Genomic DNA, 16,342 nt, shown 5'->3' on the forward strand with positions numbered 1-16,342 from the left:
TTACTACCGGTTCACAATGGAAACTTCTGTGCATGAGCAGATCATCAATTATGACGTCCAGGTGGGTGGGCGGAGCCTCCCGCTGCTTTTACTACTGGTTCTAAAGAACCAGACAGAACCGGGAGCAACCCACCACTGGTATAATTGGTGTACCAGCCCCCTGCCAAGCCACGACAGTGAAAGAAGCAATTTTCTCCTGACTCCTGTGGAATCAGACTGCACATTGCATGTTTTATTTTATAAAATGTCCATGATCAGGTGTTCCATTGTGCATATTTATTGTCTTGATTGTTTATGGAAATTCTTGAATATTACATTTCATGCATCTGCTTACAGGATGTTGTTTAGCATCTGGGGATAATTCAACTGAGTATTGCCTTTCTTTTGTCTTTCAGATTTCAAAACCGTGATGCCGCAGAACTGACCACATTGATCGCAGTAAGTTAGTTGCTCACTGTCTGACATTAAGATAATTTTTTTACAAGTATGATTTGTATTGGAGCACTTAAGAACAGTGGGCATGACCCAGGGAAAATTAAATGCGTGAGAAATTGTGTAGCTTTATTTTTTCTTCTTCTGTTCAATCGTGTCTAATTCTCAGAGACTGTCTGGACAAATCCCGGCAGTTTTGTTGACAAGGTTTTCAGAAATGGTTGCCATTGCCTTCTTTGTGGGGCTGAGAGAAGGTGACCGATTAAGGTCACCCAGATGGCTTTGTGCCTACCGTGGGACTCACTGTCTTCTGATTTCTAACCTGATGCCTTAATCACTACACCATACTGACTTTTGTGTAGCTTTATATATTTGGAGAGGAGTAGATTGGGCAGAGTTAACCTACTATATATTGGGTAGTTCCAGTGCTGTGAAGCTGTTACTCAGAGGACTTTCTTTACCTGAGTACATTCAATGTATAATACCATAGTATATGAGAATGACCTTGAGAGACAGGAAGGAGAGCTGCAGACTAGACAATGGTCAGATAAGAGGCAGTTGAGCTTCAGAAGGAATGGGGGTGTCTCAGAAGGGACTCTCCAGAGTTTCTAAGACTGTAAAGGTGAGGGAGGGAGGGAGATTACTTTTAGATTGGCAAGATTCTATGAATATAATCTTACAATTAAATTAGATCTAGTACTTCTGGATGCCTCTCTTGGCTGGTTTAACTTGCAAGGCTGACTCAATATCAATGAGAAGTAAATGGCATTTTAAGGTTGGGTAGCAAATTGTACCAAGAGTCGATACTGGGGGGATAAAATGGGGACAGTGAGTGCACAGAACTTGCTCTGCATTTCATAAGCTACCCTGCTCCTTTAGATATAGAGGAGGACACTGTTCTGTTTCGATAGCTGAAGTAAGATTCATCTACTGGATTGTTCAACTTCTTTATATGGAACCATTTTGCCACTTATTGAGGATAGCAAAATGTCATCCGCCGCTCAGGTAGGACTGGCAGCAATTTTCAAACAGCAGTCCTTTTTTTCTGTTTACTATTGTCACACAGGGAAATCATACTCTAGATGCTGTTTGATATTATGATTATGGTTCATTTGCTGCATGGAACACACGATTCCAGCCACTGGTACAAATTGGCAAAGCACGTTTTTATTCTCATTCGGAAGTCATACTTGAAGTGAATGGTGAGAATAAGAAATTTAGAGCTGGCCTGATTCTGACATTTTTAAAAACAAAATCTGTTTGGGTTTTATAATTGTAATTGCACTGCGCGGAAAATAAATGAGTGAGACCTATCTCCTGATAAATCAAAATATCAGTGAGTTGAGATTTCCATGTAAAGCTATTCTTTTAAGTTTGCAGGCCGGGAAGCCCTTTGCTGAACCATAAATGATATATTCAAGTATAATATATGGTTGGTTGGTTCCCTCTAGTGCCCATGGTTAGCTCCCATTGAATTGCTGGGTTTGCTTTGGTATGTTATGCACATGAGTGTAGAAATAATTAGAAAACCAATAGTTCTAGCCTTAGTAACGCCTAGTCCTTGATAGCATGTATTTATTGATTTCATTTTTGTGCTTTTAGGCCATATATCATAAAAGTCCCTAGGCAATAAACAGAATGGCCAAAAGATCAGATAGATAAACATACACAAAAGAACACATTCTTACATTTAAAATAGATTTAAAAGGTATCATTTTGGCAAAGTTTCCAAAATTCATTAACGAAGGAATTAAAGATGGTGGCCAATTGACACAGATGTTATTAAAGATTTCTCAATGGCTAACACAAGAGGAAGTCTAGTTACTATACTGGGAAGTGAATTTCAACCAGTCGGCTCTCCCCAGTCAACCAGACAGGAGACACAATTAGATGGACTAATTCCATTTTATTGTAAGGCTGCATTAGTAGAAACTTGCAAGTCTGAAAGTACAATTTCTCACTGCCACTTTGAATTTCTTGATCCATTAGTGCAACTCTTTCCTAAGTTTCTTTGTCTGACTTTTAAGCCACTTGGGACTCCTACCTCTTTTGTCTGATAGTTTCCTTGGTAGCATCTCTTCCTCTCATTCTCCAAGGCCATCAGCACATTCTGTACATCAACTCCATTGATCCAGAGGGTTGGCTGCTTCTTGACAGGGAATTATCCAATAATCTTACTTGGGCAAAGAAAATCTTGAAGGATTCCTCCGGTGTCCTGGACCCAAGCTGTTTAGGACTTCAAAATCCTGTTTCCCCGTGGCCTGGTTCAAAAACCAGCATGTGATGCCAAATGTTTTATCCTTCCTATGGTTCAAGCTCATATGTTATTTTTTTTTTTTTTTTTAAAGAGCCTTGATAGTACAAGGGTTTAGTGCACCCTGTTATTAACACAGCTGCCTGCAATTTCTGCTGGTTCGAATCTCTCCAAGGCTCAAGGTTGACTCAGCCTTCCATCCTTTCTAAGATAGGTGAAATGAGGACCCAGTTTGTGGGGGCAATAAGCTGACTTTGTATAAAATATACAAAAGAATGAAGGCTATTGCTTAAAGCATTGTAAGCCGCCCTGAGTCTCCGGAGAAGGGCGGCATATAAATCAAATTAAAAAAAAAATAAATGTTATTTTACCTACCATTTGCACAGTTTATTAAGATTTTTAGGGATTCTTTAGGCAGTCTTTATGATTGCATTCAGAAAAATCTATAGTTTTATAATTTAACTGTTCTCCCACTTTCCAGGATATTTATAAATATTAAATAGCATCGATTCCAGCACAGTATCTTGAGGGAAGTGCCCACTGCCCAGCTCAGTTTCTTCTATTGTGAGAAAAGTCTTTATTTGCTTCTCTGGTTGTGTGTGTGTTTTCCTTTTCTTTTTTCTTTTAACCTAAAAAAATAATAAATGTCTGTTTTAACTTTTATAACAACATGCTTCTAGAAACATTTTGTTCTATTTCTTTTTTGCTGTTTTATTATAACCTTACATTTCTTGTGGCAGAATTTTTTGGGCCACGCTAATGGAAAAAGAAAAGGAAAAAAAATCAAGGTTTAAGTAACTTGACATCTTTCATCTGCTTTTGGCTCGCAGAATTATTAGGGTGCTGGGAATCCAGGGGGGTTTAGTTCCAAATCATTTGGGATTACCAAACTCAGGAAAGCTATGTGAGAATTTTTTTGGCTGTTACAGTGTTTAAAATCTGCTCATTAACTACTGTATTCAGGGCCTTTTATCATCTTTCCTTTCTTCCTAGACCTTTTATCACAGATTTTACAGAAAATAAAAATATATTTTGTGTTGCATAAACCTGGATGTAATGTGGTTAATCTTGTTTCTGATTGTAGGAGAGAAGCAAATTCAAATCAGAAATTATGAAGCTGATTGATTATGATCCTTGTCATGGTCAGACCATTCCCTCCTTAGACTTGACTTTCTGACCGCTACACCCCACCGCAAGGAGGCAGAACCGACCAGGTGGTTCCGCCCCAGGCGCCTGATGGATCCTGATAGGTTCCGAATGGAGCTTGGGCCATTTCCTGAGACTCTGGCTCACGACTAGACGGAAGACCTGGTGGCCGCCTGGGATAGGGCGGCTGCTGGTGCTTTAGATCAGGTCATGCCTTTGCGGCCTCTGACCCGGCGCCGAATCTACCCAGCTCCTTGGTTCTCCGAGGAGCTGAGGGGGATGAAGCGCCGGAAAAGATGCCTAGAGAGTAGTTGGAGGGCCAGTCGCTCCGAATCTGACCATACACTAGTGAGGTCTTACATCAAGACCTACTTAGTGGCGATAAAAGCAGCGAAGTGTAATTACTTTTCCACTCTTATCATGTTGGCAGATAATCACCCAGCTGCCTTGTTTAGGGTGACCCGCTCTCTTCTCCATCTGGGAGCGTGGGAAGACCCCTTGCAAGGACATGCTGAGGATTTTGAGCATTGTCTGCACGATAAAGTCGCTCAAATTCGGGAAGGCTTGAACTCTGATTGGGTCGGTACAGGCGGGTTGTCCGAGGTGTGTCTTGAGACTGTTACCTGGGATGAGTTTGACCCTGTGACCCCCGAGGACGTGGACAGGATGCTGGGGAGGTTGAACGCAACCACATGTTTATTGGACCCGTGTCCCTCCTGGTTGGTGCTGGCTACCCGGGAGGTTACACGAGGCTGGCTCCAGAGGATTATAAATGCTTCCTTGAGTGAGGGTTTCTTGCCTCCCGCCTTGAAAGAGGTGGTGGTGAGGCCCCTCCTCAAGAAGCCCTCTCTGGACCCAGCTGTTTTGGCAAACTATCGTCTAGTTTCCAACCTTCGCTTCCTGGCGAAGGTTGTTGAGAGTGTGGTTGCGCGACAGCTCCCGCAGAACCTGGATGAAACCGTCTATCTAGATCTGTTCCAGTCCGGCTTCAGGCCCGGGTACAGCACGGAAATGGCATTGGTCGCGTTGGTCGATGATCTCTGGAGGGCTCGGGATAGAGGTTGCTCCTCTGTTCTGGTCCTATTAGACCTCTCAGCGGCTTTTGATACCATTGGTCATGGTATCATGCTGCGCCGGTTGGAAGGGTTGGAGTGGGAGGCACTGTCTTACGGTGGTTCTCCTCCTATCTCTCTGACCGGTCGCAGTCCGTGTTGGCTGGGGGGCAGAGGTCGACCTCAAGGCACCTGGTTTGTGGGGTGCCACAAGGGTCGGTCCTCTTGCCTCTCCTGTTCAACATTTATGTGAAGCCGCTGGGCGAGATCCGTGGTTTTGGGGTGCAGTGCCATCTGTATGCTGATGACACCCAGCTGTACATCTCCACCCCAGACCACCCCAACGATGCCCTTGAAGTGATGTCCCGGTGCCTGGAGGCCGTGCGGGTCTGGATGGGGAGGAACAGGCTCCGACTCAACCCCTCCAAGACTGAGTGGCTGTGGCTGCCAGCGTCCCGATATAGTCAGCTGGTGCCATCGCTGACTATTGGGGGTGAGACATTGGCCCCCATGGAGAGGGCGCATAACTTGGGTGTCCTCCTGGATGCACGGCTGTCTTTAGAAGAGCATATGACGGCCATGGCCAAGGGGGCTTTCTATCAGGTTCGCCTAATACGCCAGTTGTGCCCCTTTCTGGATTGGGACTCCTTATGCACGGTCACTCATGCCCTCGTCACTTCCCGCCTGGACTACTGCAACGCTCTCTACATGGGGCTCCCCTTGAGGAGCACTCGGAGGCTCCAACTGGTGCAGAATGCGGCCGCGCGGGTACTTATGGGGGCGACATGGCGCTCCCACGTGACACCTCTCCTGCGCAAGCTGCATTGGCTTCCAGTGGTCTTCCGGGTGCGCTTCAAGGTATTGGTTCTCATCTTCAAAGCGCTCCATGGTTTAGGGCCCGGTTATTTACGAGACCACCTTCTGCCACCGATAACCTCCCACCGGCCAATACGCTCCCACAGAGACGGCCTCCTCAGGGTGCCGTCGGTCAGGCAATGTCGGCTGGCAATCCCCCGGGGAAGACCCTTCTCTGTGGGGGCACCCGCCCTCTGGAATGAGCTACCCCCAGGGATACGACTGATCCCGGACCTCCGGACCTTCCACCGGGCCCTGAAGACTTTTTTATTTCAGCAAGCCGGGCTGGGTTAAAAATCTTTTAATTGGGGAATTTTATGGGTAAGGGGTTTTAAATTGGGGAAGCCAAAGATAAATTTAATTTCGTTTTATAGTATTTTAATGTTTGTATTGTGTGTTTTTAATTTTGGCTGTTCACCGCCCTGAGTCCTTCGGGAGAGGGGGCGGTATAAAAATTTAAAAAATAAAATAAATAAATAAATAAATTTGAAATTAAGCACCTTTTAGTGTCTTAAAATATATACTTTTGAGGAAGGTGGAGGGCGTGCCTTCAAATCACTGTTGACTCCTGGTACTTGCCTGAGCAAATTCTTGCAATTTTGTTGGCAAGGTTTTGTAAGTGGTTTGCCATTGCCGCCTTCCTAGGGCTGAGAGGGAACAACTGGCCCAAGGTTACCCAGCTGGCTTTGTGCTTCAGGTAGGATTAGAATTCATGGTCTCCTGGTTTCTAGCCTGTTACCTTAACCTGACTTCAGGATATCTGGGATTAATCTAAAGAAGAGGTTTCAGCCACTTGTGGAACAAAGCCTTGAAAAGATGACCTCACTTTTCTTACTGCTAATGTACAGCCATTGGTTTTGGATGCCAAGTTCTTCACTGTCATTTTACTTCCAGCCATCTGTTGTGGCTAAACAGCTTGTATCTGGATTTGTCATATTCTTCTGCCCTAATGCTTCGTCATGATTAAAACAACAGCCAAAGCCCTACAACCTAAAGAAGAAAAAGGTAGACTTCTTCAATAAGCCTTTGACACTATTTAGCAACTGTCACAGCTACAGTGTGGAACTTCTGCCTTCCTGCTCCTATGCTGAAGGCTAGCTTTTTAAATGTGAACATATAGATTTTCCAATTTGCTAGGAAAATAATCTAGTCAATTCAGTTTGGTTTGTGAGAACAGGTTGCTAAATTGCCACAATCATTGCAGCCAATCCCAAACTCATTCCCCCCCCCCCATTCTGTCTGGACAAGCTGGCTTATCCAGATGGAATGGAAAAGAAAGGGATCAGGATTTGTATGTGCAATCAAAGCCAGGCCCTTGAGAAACTGTGCTTTGAGCTCTCTAGAGAACCAGCTTATCTTGACAGAGTGAATTTACCTCTACCTAAGATACTAAGATTTGAGTATTTAGAGGAGAATTTATTTTCTGTTAATTCCTTTTTAATGGAATGTGGTGTGTTTGTACTTTATGGAAGAAGAACTTCTATTTTTAAAAAAACATACAATAGTCCAGGGATAATCCAATAACAAAGTCTTCTTACCAGTCGTCGTAGTCATACACAATAAATAGTTGCAAACAGTAGCATACAGAGATATCCGAGCAAAAACAGCAAAGAGTAGCTAAGAGCAGTAAAGAGCAGTAAAGAGAAACAAACCAGGTTTCTAGCTCCCTCTTAAGGACATTGGCTACAGAGTTAACCAATCAGGACACAGTATGATGCAATACAGCAGTCTTAAAGCTATATTGAGGGTTTATATATATGCCAACCCAACAAGTTAGGTAATAGTCGTTTCCTAACAATACTGTGCCTATTTGGTTCAGCAGGACTTTGAGCCTGAAATTGTTTTAAATCAACCCAGTTCTAAGTAGACCTATGGACAGTGAGTTTAAGATTGCAGTTGATGATCTTTATTAGTATAGGCTTTAAAATATTTTAATTACTTAACTGGATGTCATATCAGCAATACTAAAAATAGAGGAAAGATATAAGAAAGAAAATTCTAAGACCCTATACTTTTACCATCTATACTTAAGAACGATGTTAAGATATAGCATCTTCTGTCTTCTATCTTCTGAGTAAAACAACCATGATCATATTGTGTAATTTGTTATTATTAAGAGATGTGATCCAGTTTAAAAGGAATTCTTTGTATGGATTTTTTTCCTCTTCCCAAACCAATGTATTCATCAGACGTTTCAATCTAACTATAGTTACATTGTTATTTAGATCAGATTCTTGAATGTGTATTATCAAGATGATCAGCAAAATCAATCCAAATTGAAATTGTAGTGATTTGCGATGACTTGCGATGTTGCAAAATTTGAGAACTTCTGTTTTATCCACAGGAATGACTAGCTATGTTTTTCAACATAGCTTTTAAAAAATGAATTGGTATAACATTATTTTTTATTCATCAAATTTAGACATGGTTCAAATTACTTTAATATTTACAATTTTGAAGGGCTATTGTGAAATGATTGTCCAATTAGATATTGCCCAATTTAGACAATCGTCAGAGGTAGGTTTCAGCAGGTTCTGACCAGTTCTGGAGAACCGGTAGCGGAAATTTTGAGTAGTTCGGAGAACTGGTAGTAAAAATTCTGACCGGCCGCATCCCCATCTATTCTCTGCCTCCCAAGTCCCAGCTGATCAGGAGAAAATGGAGATTTTACAGTATCCTTCCTCTGCCACACTCACCAAGCCACGTTCACCAAGCCATGCCACGCCCACTAAGCCACACCCACAGAACCGGTAGTAAAAAAATTTGAAACCCACCACTGACAAATGTCCTATCTGAGCCTGGTCACCTCCCGATATCTGCACTCTGGTTAATCTTAAAGAAGAATAATTAGGACCGTTTGAAGACTATTTCTAATCCTGTGAATACAGATTCCCATGTATTGTAGCAAATTATCTGCATATCTCTCCTTGTTTCAAAAATGACTTGTTCAAGAGGCCAGTTGTTTTTGAGAAGTGTATGAGTCAAATCTCTTTGTAACTTAGTGGTTCAGGTTGAAGCTGATGGCACACTGCAAAAACAGGACAGTTTTAAAATAGAGAGCCTGTCTATTTATGGGTGTCTGAATCTTGGATGCTTAGCTGGCTGTTTTGGAGAGATCTGAGACTTTTCATCATTGTGGATTGTTAAAAGTGGTCGATGACTACCAGTGCAGTTTGAATGGAATTTATAGCTGTTCTAATTGAAAATTAATTTGTTTTCTGCCTTTGGTAGTCAAAGATAAAGGCGAGCCTTTGTTTGATGCTGCTGTATTTTAACTGTGTCAGGGAATCCCAGGCAGAAGAACTCTTATCTTTCCTTCTTTAGCGCAAGCTGAATATTTTATGATAGTCTGCAATCTTGTATTTCAGTAGCGACCTTCACGGCTGTGTCCCATGGGTGCTTTACAATCAGTAAAGTTAAAATCAGATCTGGTAGTGGATGGATGGGTGGGAATGCTAAAACAATTGTTTTAGAAATGCTGACTAAAAGGAATCCTTTTAAAGGTTAGTTTTAAATGGTTCCCAAGTTGGGGATGCTTTTTGCTTATCAGACAGTCAGGGCCCACAGTTGAGTATGAAACTATTTAAAGTCATCTTAAATATTTTTTTTTAGAATGGAGGAAAGGATAGTATCAGAAAATGCCCAGATTTGTAACATGAGGTCAAATCTTTAAAATAGGGGGATACAAGTGATTTAGTGGCCAAAGGAACAAGTTTGTAGTAAATATGTACCCTAGCAGGTTCCTGTGAAAACCAAAATACCCTCCCTCTTCTCATATGCATTTGAAGCAACCAGAAGGCAGAAACCAACCAACTGACCAGTAGAATGTAAGACGGGATTTACACCTCATCATAAACAGAAAATATCCTGTAGTATTTTTCTGAGATGCTAGATATTGTGAAATTTGCTTGAACTTGAACTTGAACTGCTAGCTCTATCAATCGTGGAACATGTCTTTCCACGATTGATAGAGCTAGCAGGTCTGGGCTGCATAAACCCAGAATTAGATTTTTCTGTATCTCTCTGCTTACCCTCTAATGGTCCTCCACACAGTTGCAACCCAGATCTGGTAGCCTTAATATGAGGAAGAGCTCCAAAAAGACTTGGATCTCTTTGGAGGGATGGCAGGAGGCATAAGAGAGATAAATGAGAAAATGTTCATTGTGACTTCACTATTGCATGTTCATTTTCCGCTGTGCTTAGATGGAGGTGATCCGGAGGCAGGGAATTCAAGTAATCTTTGCCAATTCTCTCTGAAAGTGTTGTGTAACCATTCCCACTTATCCAAAGAGGTCTTCCAAGATGCTAGTTGCTACCTATAAAGTCCTAAATGGCATAAGGCCATATCCTATCTTCCATAACATCTGCCTGGCTGATTTGATCTTGCAGGATTGGTGCACTCTTCTCTTTTTCTGATTAAACAATATCATCTATCAGGACCCCAGAAATGCATCTTCTCTGTAGCAGTGTCTGTCCCATGAAAAGAGATTTCCCTGCTCAGATCCAAGTATTCCTACTTTGCCATTGCTTAGATGAGCTGGGAAAACCTGACTCTTCACCCAGGGTTTCGGCAAGGAAGAGTGCAAACCTTCACTTGTTCATATATTTTATCTTTTTTTTTCATGTTTAATTGATTTTATTGTAATTTTGTTTGTTGGTTGTGAACTGCCCAGGGTTGATGAGAATCAGGTGGCATACAAGTTTAATAAATCGTCCCCATTTATTATAATAATATTTAATAAATCATCCTCAGTGCCCTTCAAGATTTGAGTTTGACTCTAGAACTGATCAAAAAGTTGCCTCTAAATTGTAATTTTTAATATGCTAGAAGAAGAGATTTGTTAATTACACGGAGAGTGATTGTGTTAACTATATTTGATTTAATTTTAATTAAAATTTCATTAACTCAAGCTTATGTTTGGCTCTTTTTGAAGGCAAAATGCAGCCTTCAGTCTGAACAAGTTACACTTTCCCATTCCAATACAGGTAATCAGTTCGTTAGTGACCGTTCAAAGTTACAACATTACTGAAAAAAGTGACCTATGATTGTTTTTCACACATACGACCGTTGCAGCATCCTCATGGTCATGTGATCAAAATTCAGATGTTTGGCAACGGATTCATATTTATAACAATTGCAGTATCCCAGGGTCATGTGATCACCTTTGCAACCTTCTGACAAGCAAAGTCAATGGGGAAGCCAGATTCACTTAACAATTATTATTATTATTATTATTATTATTATTATTATTATTATTATTAATAATAATAATAATAATAATAATAATAATAATAATAATAATAATAATAATAATAATAATATTTATATGCCGCCCTATCTCCAGCCGGACTCAGGGCAGCTCACAACAGTTAAGAAATATCTAATAAAAAGTTAAAAAATAAAATCCAAATCTCATAATTTAACAGTTAAAAGTACAATTAAGACTAACGTTAAAATTAAATTAGAATTAAAACCCCATCAGTCCAGGCTGGCCAAACGAAACAGCCACATTTTCAGGTCTCAGCAGAAAGAGCGGAGGTTGGGGGCCACCCGGAGCTCCAGGGGCAGTTGATTCCAAAGGGTAGGTGCGCCCACAGAGAAAGCCCTCCCCCTGGGGGTCACCAGCCGACACTGTCTGGTCGACGGCACCCTGAGGAGGCCCTCTCTGTGGGAACGCACCAGGCGATGGGAAGCTGTTGCTGGCTGCAAATTGTCCCCCAAATATCCAATGCCGTCTCCATACTGTACTCCGTATTGAAACCCAACTGGTACGAATCCAGGTACTCCGCTTCATCCAGGGCCAACGAGAGTTGATGTGCCACCATGCTCTCAACAACTTCGCTTTGTTGCGAAGGTTGGAGACAGGACGAAAGTTGTTTAAAATAGCTGGGTCCAAAGCAGGTTTCTTGAGAAGTGGCCTCACCACCGCCTCTTTCAAGGCGGTATGGAAGCTTCCCTCACCCAAGGATGCATTAATCACTGCCTGGATCCAGCCTTGTGTAACCTCCTGAGCCAGGAGGGACACGGGTCTAATAAACACGTGGCAGCACTCAGTTTACCCATGATCCTGTCCACTTCTTCCGGAGTAACAGGGTCGAACTCCTCCCAGATACTACGACCGGTTGTCTCCCCCCGTCTGACCCTGCCCAGTCAGAGTCCAGACCGGCCTGGATCTGAGCGATCTTGTCCAGCAGATGTTGACTAAACTCCTCGGCCCGGCCCCGCAGAGAGTCATCCCCTACTTCCCGATTCAAGAGGGAGCGGGACACCCTAAACAGGGCGGCCGGACGATTATCTGCAGACACAATGAGGGCAGAGAAGTAGGAACGCTTTGCTGCCTCTATCGTCACAAGATAAAACCTCGTAAAAGATCTTAGCTGTGCACGGTCTGATTCGGATTGACTCGATCTCCAACAGCTCTCTAGGCCTCTCCTCTGGCGCTTCAACTCCCGGACCTCCTCAGTAAACCAAGGGGCCAACCGGGATCTGCACTGGGTCAGAGGCCGCAAAGGCACAACACAGTCGAGAGCCCCGGTGGCCGTTATTTCCCAGACATCCACCAGGGTCTCGACCGGGGCATGGGAGAGGGAGGCAGGTATCGTCCCAAGCTCCATCTGGAACCTATCAGGGTCCATTAGGTGCCTGGGGCGGAACCAGTTGGTCGGTCCCGCATCCCAGCAGCGAGGAATGGCATAATGGAAGCCCAACCGGAGGAGATAATGATCGGTCCATGAAAGGGGATGAATAAATGGTATTACCCCACCGAACTCATCACGCCACTGTCCCGAGATAAAGACTAGATTGGGCGCGTGTCCCCCCCCATGAGTCAGGCCCTGAATTATCTGAATTATCTGAGTCAGGTCCATGTGAATCTGTGAACACTTACTAACTGTGATTCACTTAACAACTGTGGCAGGAAAGGTCGTAAAACGGAGCAAAATTCACTTAACAAATGTCTTGCTTAGCAACAGAAATATTGGGCTCAATTTGTAAGGACTACCTGTACTGTAAAAACATCCCTAGAGCAAAATTCTGCTAACAGTTCTGCATCCAACTCTTTATCTGTTACTCGTTGAACTAAATAATTTTGATCAGATATTCTTGGAGAAATGATCAAGTATAACTTCTTTTTTCTTTTGAAAATAAACCCAGACTGTATCTTAAGAATTGCTAGCTTCTTTATTGCAGCAACAGATCAGAAGAATCAAGGGATGGAGAAACTACAAAGCTGCATTCTCCTGCATATCTGTACAACCCACGACGTTGGATGGAGAGCGATATGGTAGTTAAAATTTTGGACTGGGAATAAAGAGAGCCTTGTTCAGAGCCCATTCCATCAGGGAATTCACTGAGTGTCTTCGGAAAGTTCTTGTGCAGATGAAAATAGGAGATTCCTGGACATGGACAGTTAACCTTCCGAAAGAAAGGCAGAATATAAATGTAACAAATAATGTAATCTAGCAGGGATATATAATGATTTTTCAGGCTATTCATAACCATATTAGTTTGGCAGATAGTGATGTGTGGTGATTGGTCGAGTGCATTTGGTTTGGTGGATCACAAATTGGACAGGCCTGAAAAGCACGGTCATGATTAATATTAGGAATTGGCTACCACAGTTGTCTAGTGTAGGGTTGACACACATTGAATTCCTTTCAGATCTGGGTCTGTATTTTGATATGAATTATTCATCAGGGAAGAAGATCAACATATGGTTGTGCAGCACTTGAAAATAAAGAAAAGGTGCTTTGGAGCACAGAGGCAGCTGAGCATAACAATTGTTTGTGACTGTTGCAAGCAAATGTGTCTTTTCCTGGGATTGTGAGAATGACCCATTATCTCAGGAAAAGACACAGCTGCTGTAAAGAGTTGCAGACAGATGCTACGCTTGCTCCATGCTTACTCCAAAGCAGCTTTTAGGAATTAAATCGGAAGCATTGTGTTCCCCTACAAAGAAGATTGTATAAACCTGTATTGACACTGGCCTCTGATTTACCCTCTGCTTTGGCCCTACATCAGTGCACTCTGGCCATAGTGTGAGACAGCACTAAATTGGACTGCACAAGAGGACCAATGAGAAATGCTGAATATTTTCATGAAATAATCATAATTATATGGGACCACTTGATGAAGAGACATGGAAAAGGGTTGGAGCCAACAGACTTGTTTCTTGTTTCCGTCAAGTGAACTTAATCATGTGGAGGGAAGGTTGCCTGGATAGGGATTTCAATCAATATATTAATTACTAGATCCTGTAGGAAAAAAATCCTTTCTTATTCACATTAACCTCTTTTCTTCTGTTAGCAGTTCAGAGGGCACAGAGAGCTGATTTGCCTTCTGCGCTGCACCACTGTCTGCTTATCCCCACTGATCTGGTTATCATACGATACGAGCTGCAAATCTGTTTCCTTGAAATAAAGGTAAATTGATATGATATATAGTGTTTAGTGTTTCTTCTGACAATAAATTATCTGGTAGATATCCTCATCATTATGTAATGTGCAAATTCTTGACCTACAGAAGTAAGACTTCTTTATTTTAAAAGTATATGCATGAAGTCCCCATTTAGCAATCACAGTTGGCACTGGCAACTCAGATGTTACATGAAGATTAGATTAGATTTTAAAAAAATTAGATTAGATTTTTTAAAAAAATCCTGCCTTTATTATATGTATAAACAACTCAAGGCAATGAACATATCTATTATTCCTTCTTCCTCATATTTTCCCCACAACAATAACTCTGTGAGGTGAATTGGGTTGAGAGAGAGAGTGACTGGCTCAGAGTCACCCAGCTGGTTTTCATGACTAAGGCAGGATTAGAACTCACAATCTCTTGATTTCTAGCCTGGTCCTTAACCACTAGACCAAATTGGTTCTAGGTTCTAAGGGAAATCACAACTGTGCCAATGATCTTATTTTAATTTTCGTTTGCTTCATAGACCTCTAAAGATCATAAATGACAAGACTGATTGCAAAGTTATTTTTTCATTCCTGTCGTAACTGTGAATGGTTGCTACATGAATTTGTTATTAAATAAGGACAACCTATATTACAGGGGGAAAAATACACATCTTTCTCTCTGTTAAATCTAGCTCTCTTTGATGCTTTGAAACTGAGTGTGCAGTTGCCCAAAAAACTTTTTTGCTATAGTTTTTATTAATTTAAGGCAGTCTTAATGATAGAAGATATTCTGTGTGTGTGTGTGTGTGTGTGTGTGTGTGTGTGTGTGTGTGTGTGTGTACGTAGGGAAAAAGAGAAAACAGGAATTCTAAAATAAAACTTTTATTCCCTCACCTAAGGGTAATGATTTTTGTTATTCTGGGTATAGTGAATTCTCAGACCCAGCATGAAACCATAAATGTTATTTTAATATCCCAAAATATTATGGAAACAAGATCATTTCTTTTCTACAGACAGTTCAAAAAGAAAACTGAAAATTCACTACTTTGTATGTTCGCAGCACCTGCAGATTTAATTAAACCTTTCCTTCCATATAATAACAATAATTATAACTGAGAAACCTAAAAGAATAAGATCTCTAAGCAGTGCTTTAAGTGCTTGCAATAAGAAAAACTGTTTAAAATGGAAGCCAAGAAGTAATTACACATCTCAAGATTATTTTTAAAAAGAAAGCAGTTTTGCAAAACATACATGTAGATTATAAAGAGACAAATATTAAGTTTGAAGTGCTGTAAATGAATATGAGTTATTTGGTGCTTGTAATTCGGAGACTCATTTGCTGACAAATCAGCAGTAAAGATTAAGTAAAACCTGCGTTCTACGATTGAGGAATACAGATTAACTTGAATGGAAAATGGAAAATGAAACTGCTTTTTAAATGTTAATTCGTGGCACAAATTCCAAATTTAGAAGCAAATTTTATTTCAGCAAGAATCTTTCATACAAAGACCCAGAGACCCATTTTCCAACTGAAAGTGGAGAGGAAACATAAATTCAGTTGTGGGACAGGCAACCTGGTACCTATCAGATCTCACATAACATCAGACAATATGATCAAGGGATAAGGATGTTAAAAGTCAAAAACTCAAAACATCTGTCAGATACTAGGTTGCCCACTATAAAGCACTACTGGATAAATAAATGTCAGTCTTTTTCTGATAACCTGTACATGAAATATTTTTTTCTTGAGGATTCATTGTTATTAAAACACATGCAAATATTGTAGTATGCTGTTCTCTTGGCAAGCTTTCAGCTAGCCATGCTCTTTTAACCATAATCTGTACCATTTCCTTTTCCACTTTTTTCCCATTTCTTCTCCATGCAATAATATCAACAAGCGTTCCATGATCACTGAGCATACTTTGTCATAATTCAGTTAGCATTGGATTCCCCACTTTCAGAATCCAGAATCACTTTTGTAATTTTTGAATTTCTGCAAAGTTGAGTTTTTCCCAGACATAGTACTTATCGGTACATTTATCTCATGTTTGAGTTTTGTCTTAACCACCAAATATATCCATATCTGGATGTTAAAAAATGGAAGGAATTATATCTGCTTAATACCTATGAATAAAAACAAGCAAAATCATTAAACTCAGAAATATACATTTCACTCTCTTTATATGTTTAATATAAATAT

At 41.2% G+C, this 16,342-nt stretch overlaps 1 protein-coding gene across 1 annotated transcript in view; it reads left to right on the forward strand.

The window, feature by feature from the left end:
• Nucleotides 1-393: 393 nt before the first annotated feature.
• Nucleotides 394-16,342, forward strand: part of BAZ2B (bromodomain adjacent to zinc finger domain 2B) — a 165,720-nt gene continuing 149,771 nt past the window's right edge. The window contains exon 1 of the mRNA XM_070940289.1: nucleotides 394-438. The gene's annotated coding sequence lies outside the window, so the exon portion shown is untranslated. The remainder of the gene's footprint in view (nucleotides 439-16,342) is intronic.

Source organism: Pituophis catenifer, unplaced genomic scaffold (assembly GCF_029215685.1).
Source record: "Pituophis catenifer annectens isolate HBS135680 unplaced genomic scaffold, rPitCat1.0.hap2 SCAF_1, whole genome shotgun sequence".
In the NCBI taxonomy this organism is placed as follows: domain Eukaryota; kingdom Metazoa; phylum Chordata; class Lepidosauria; order Squamata; family Colubridae; genus Pituophis; species Pituophis catenifer.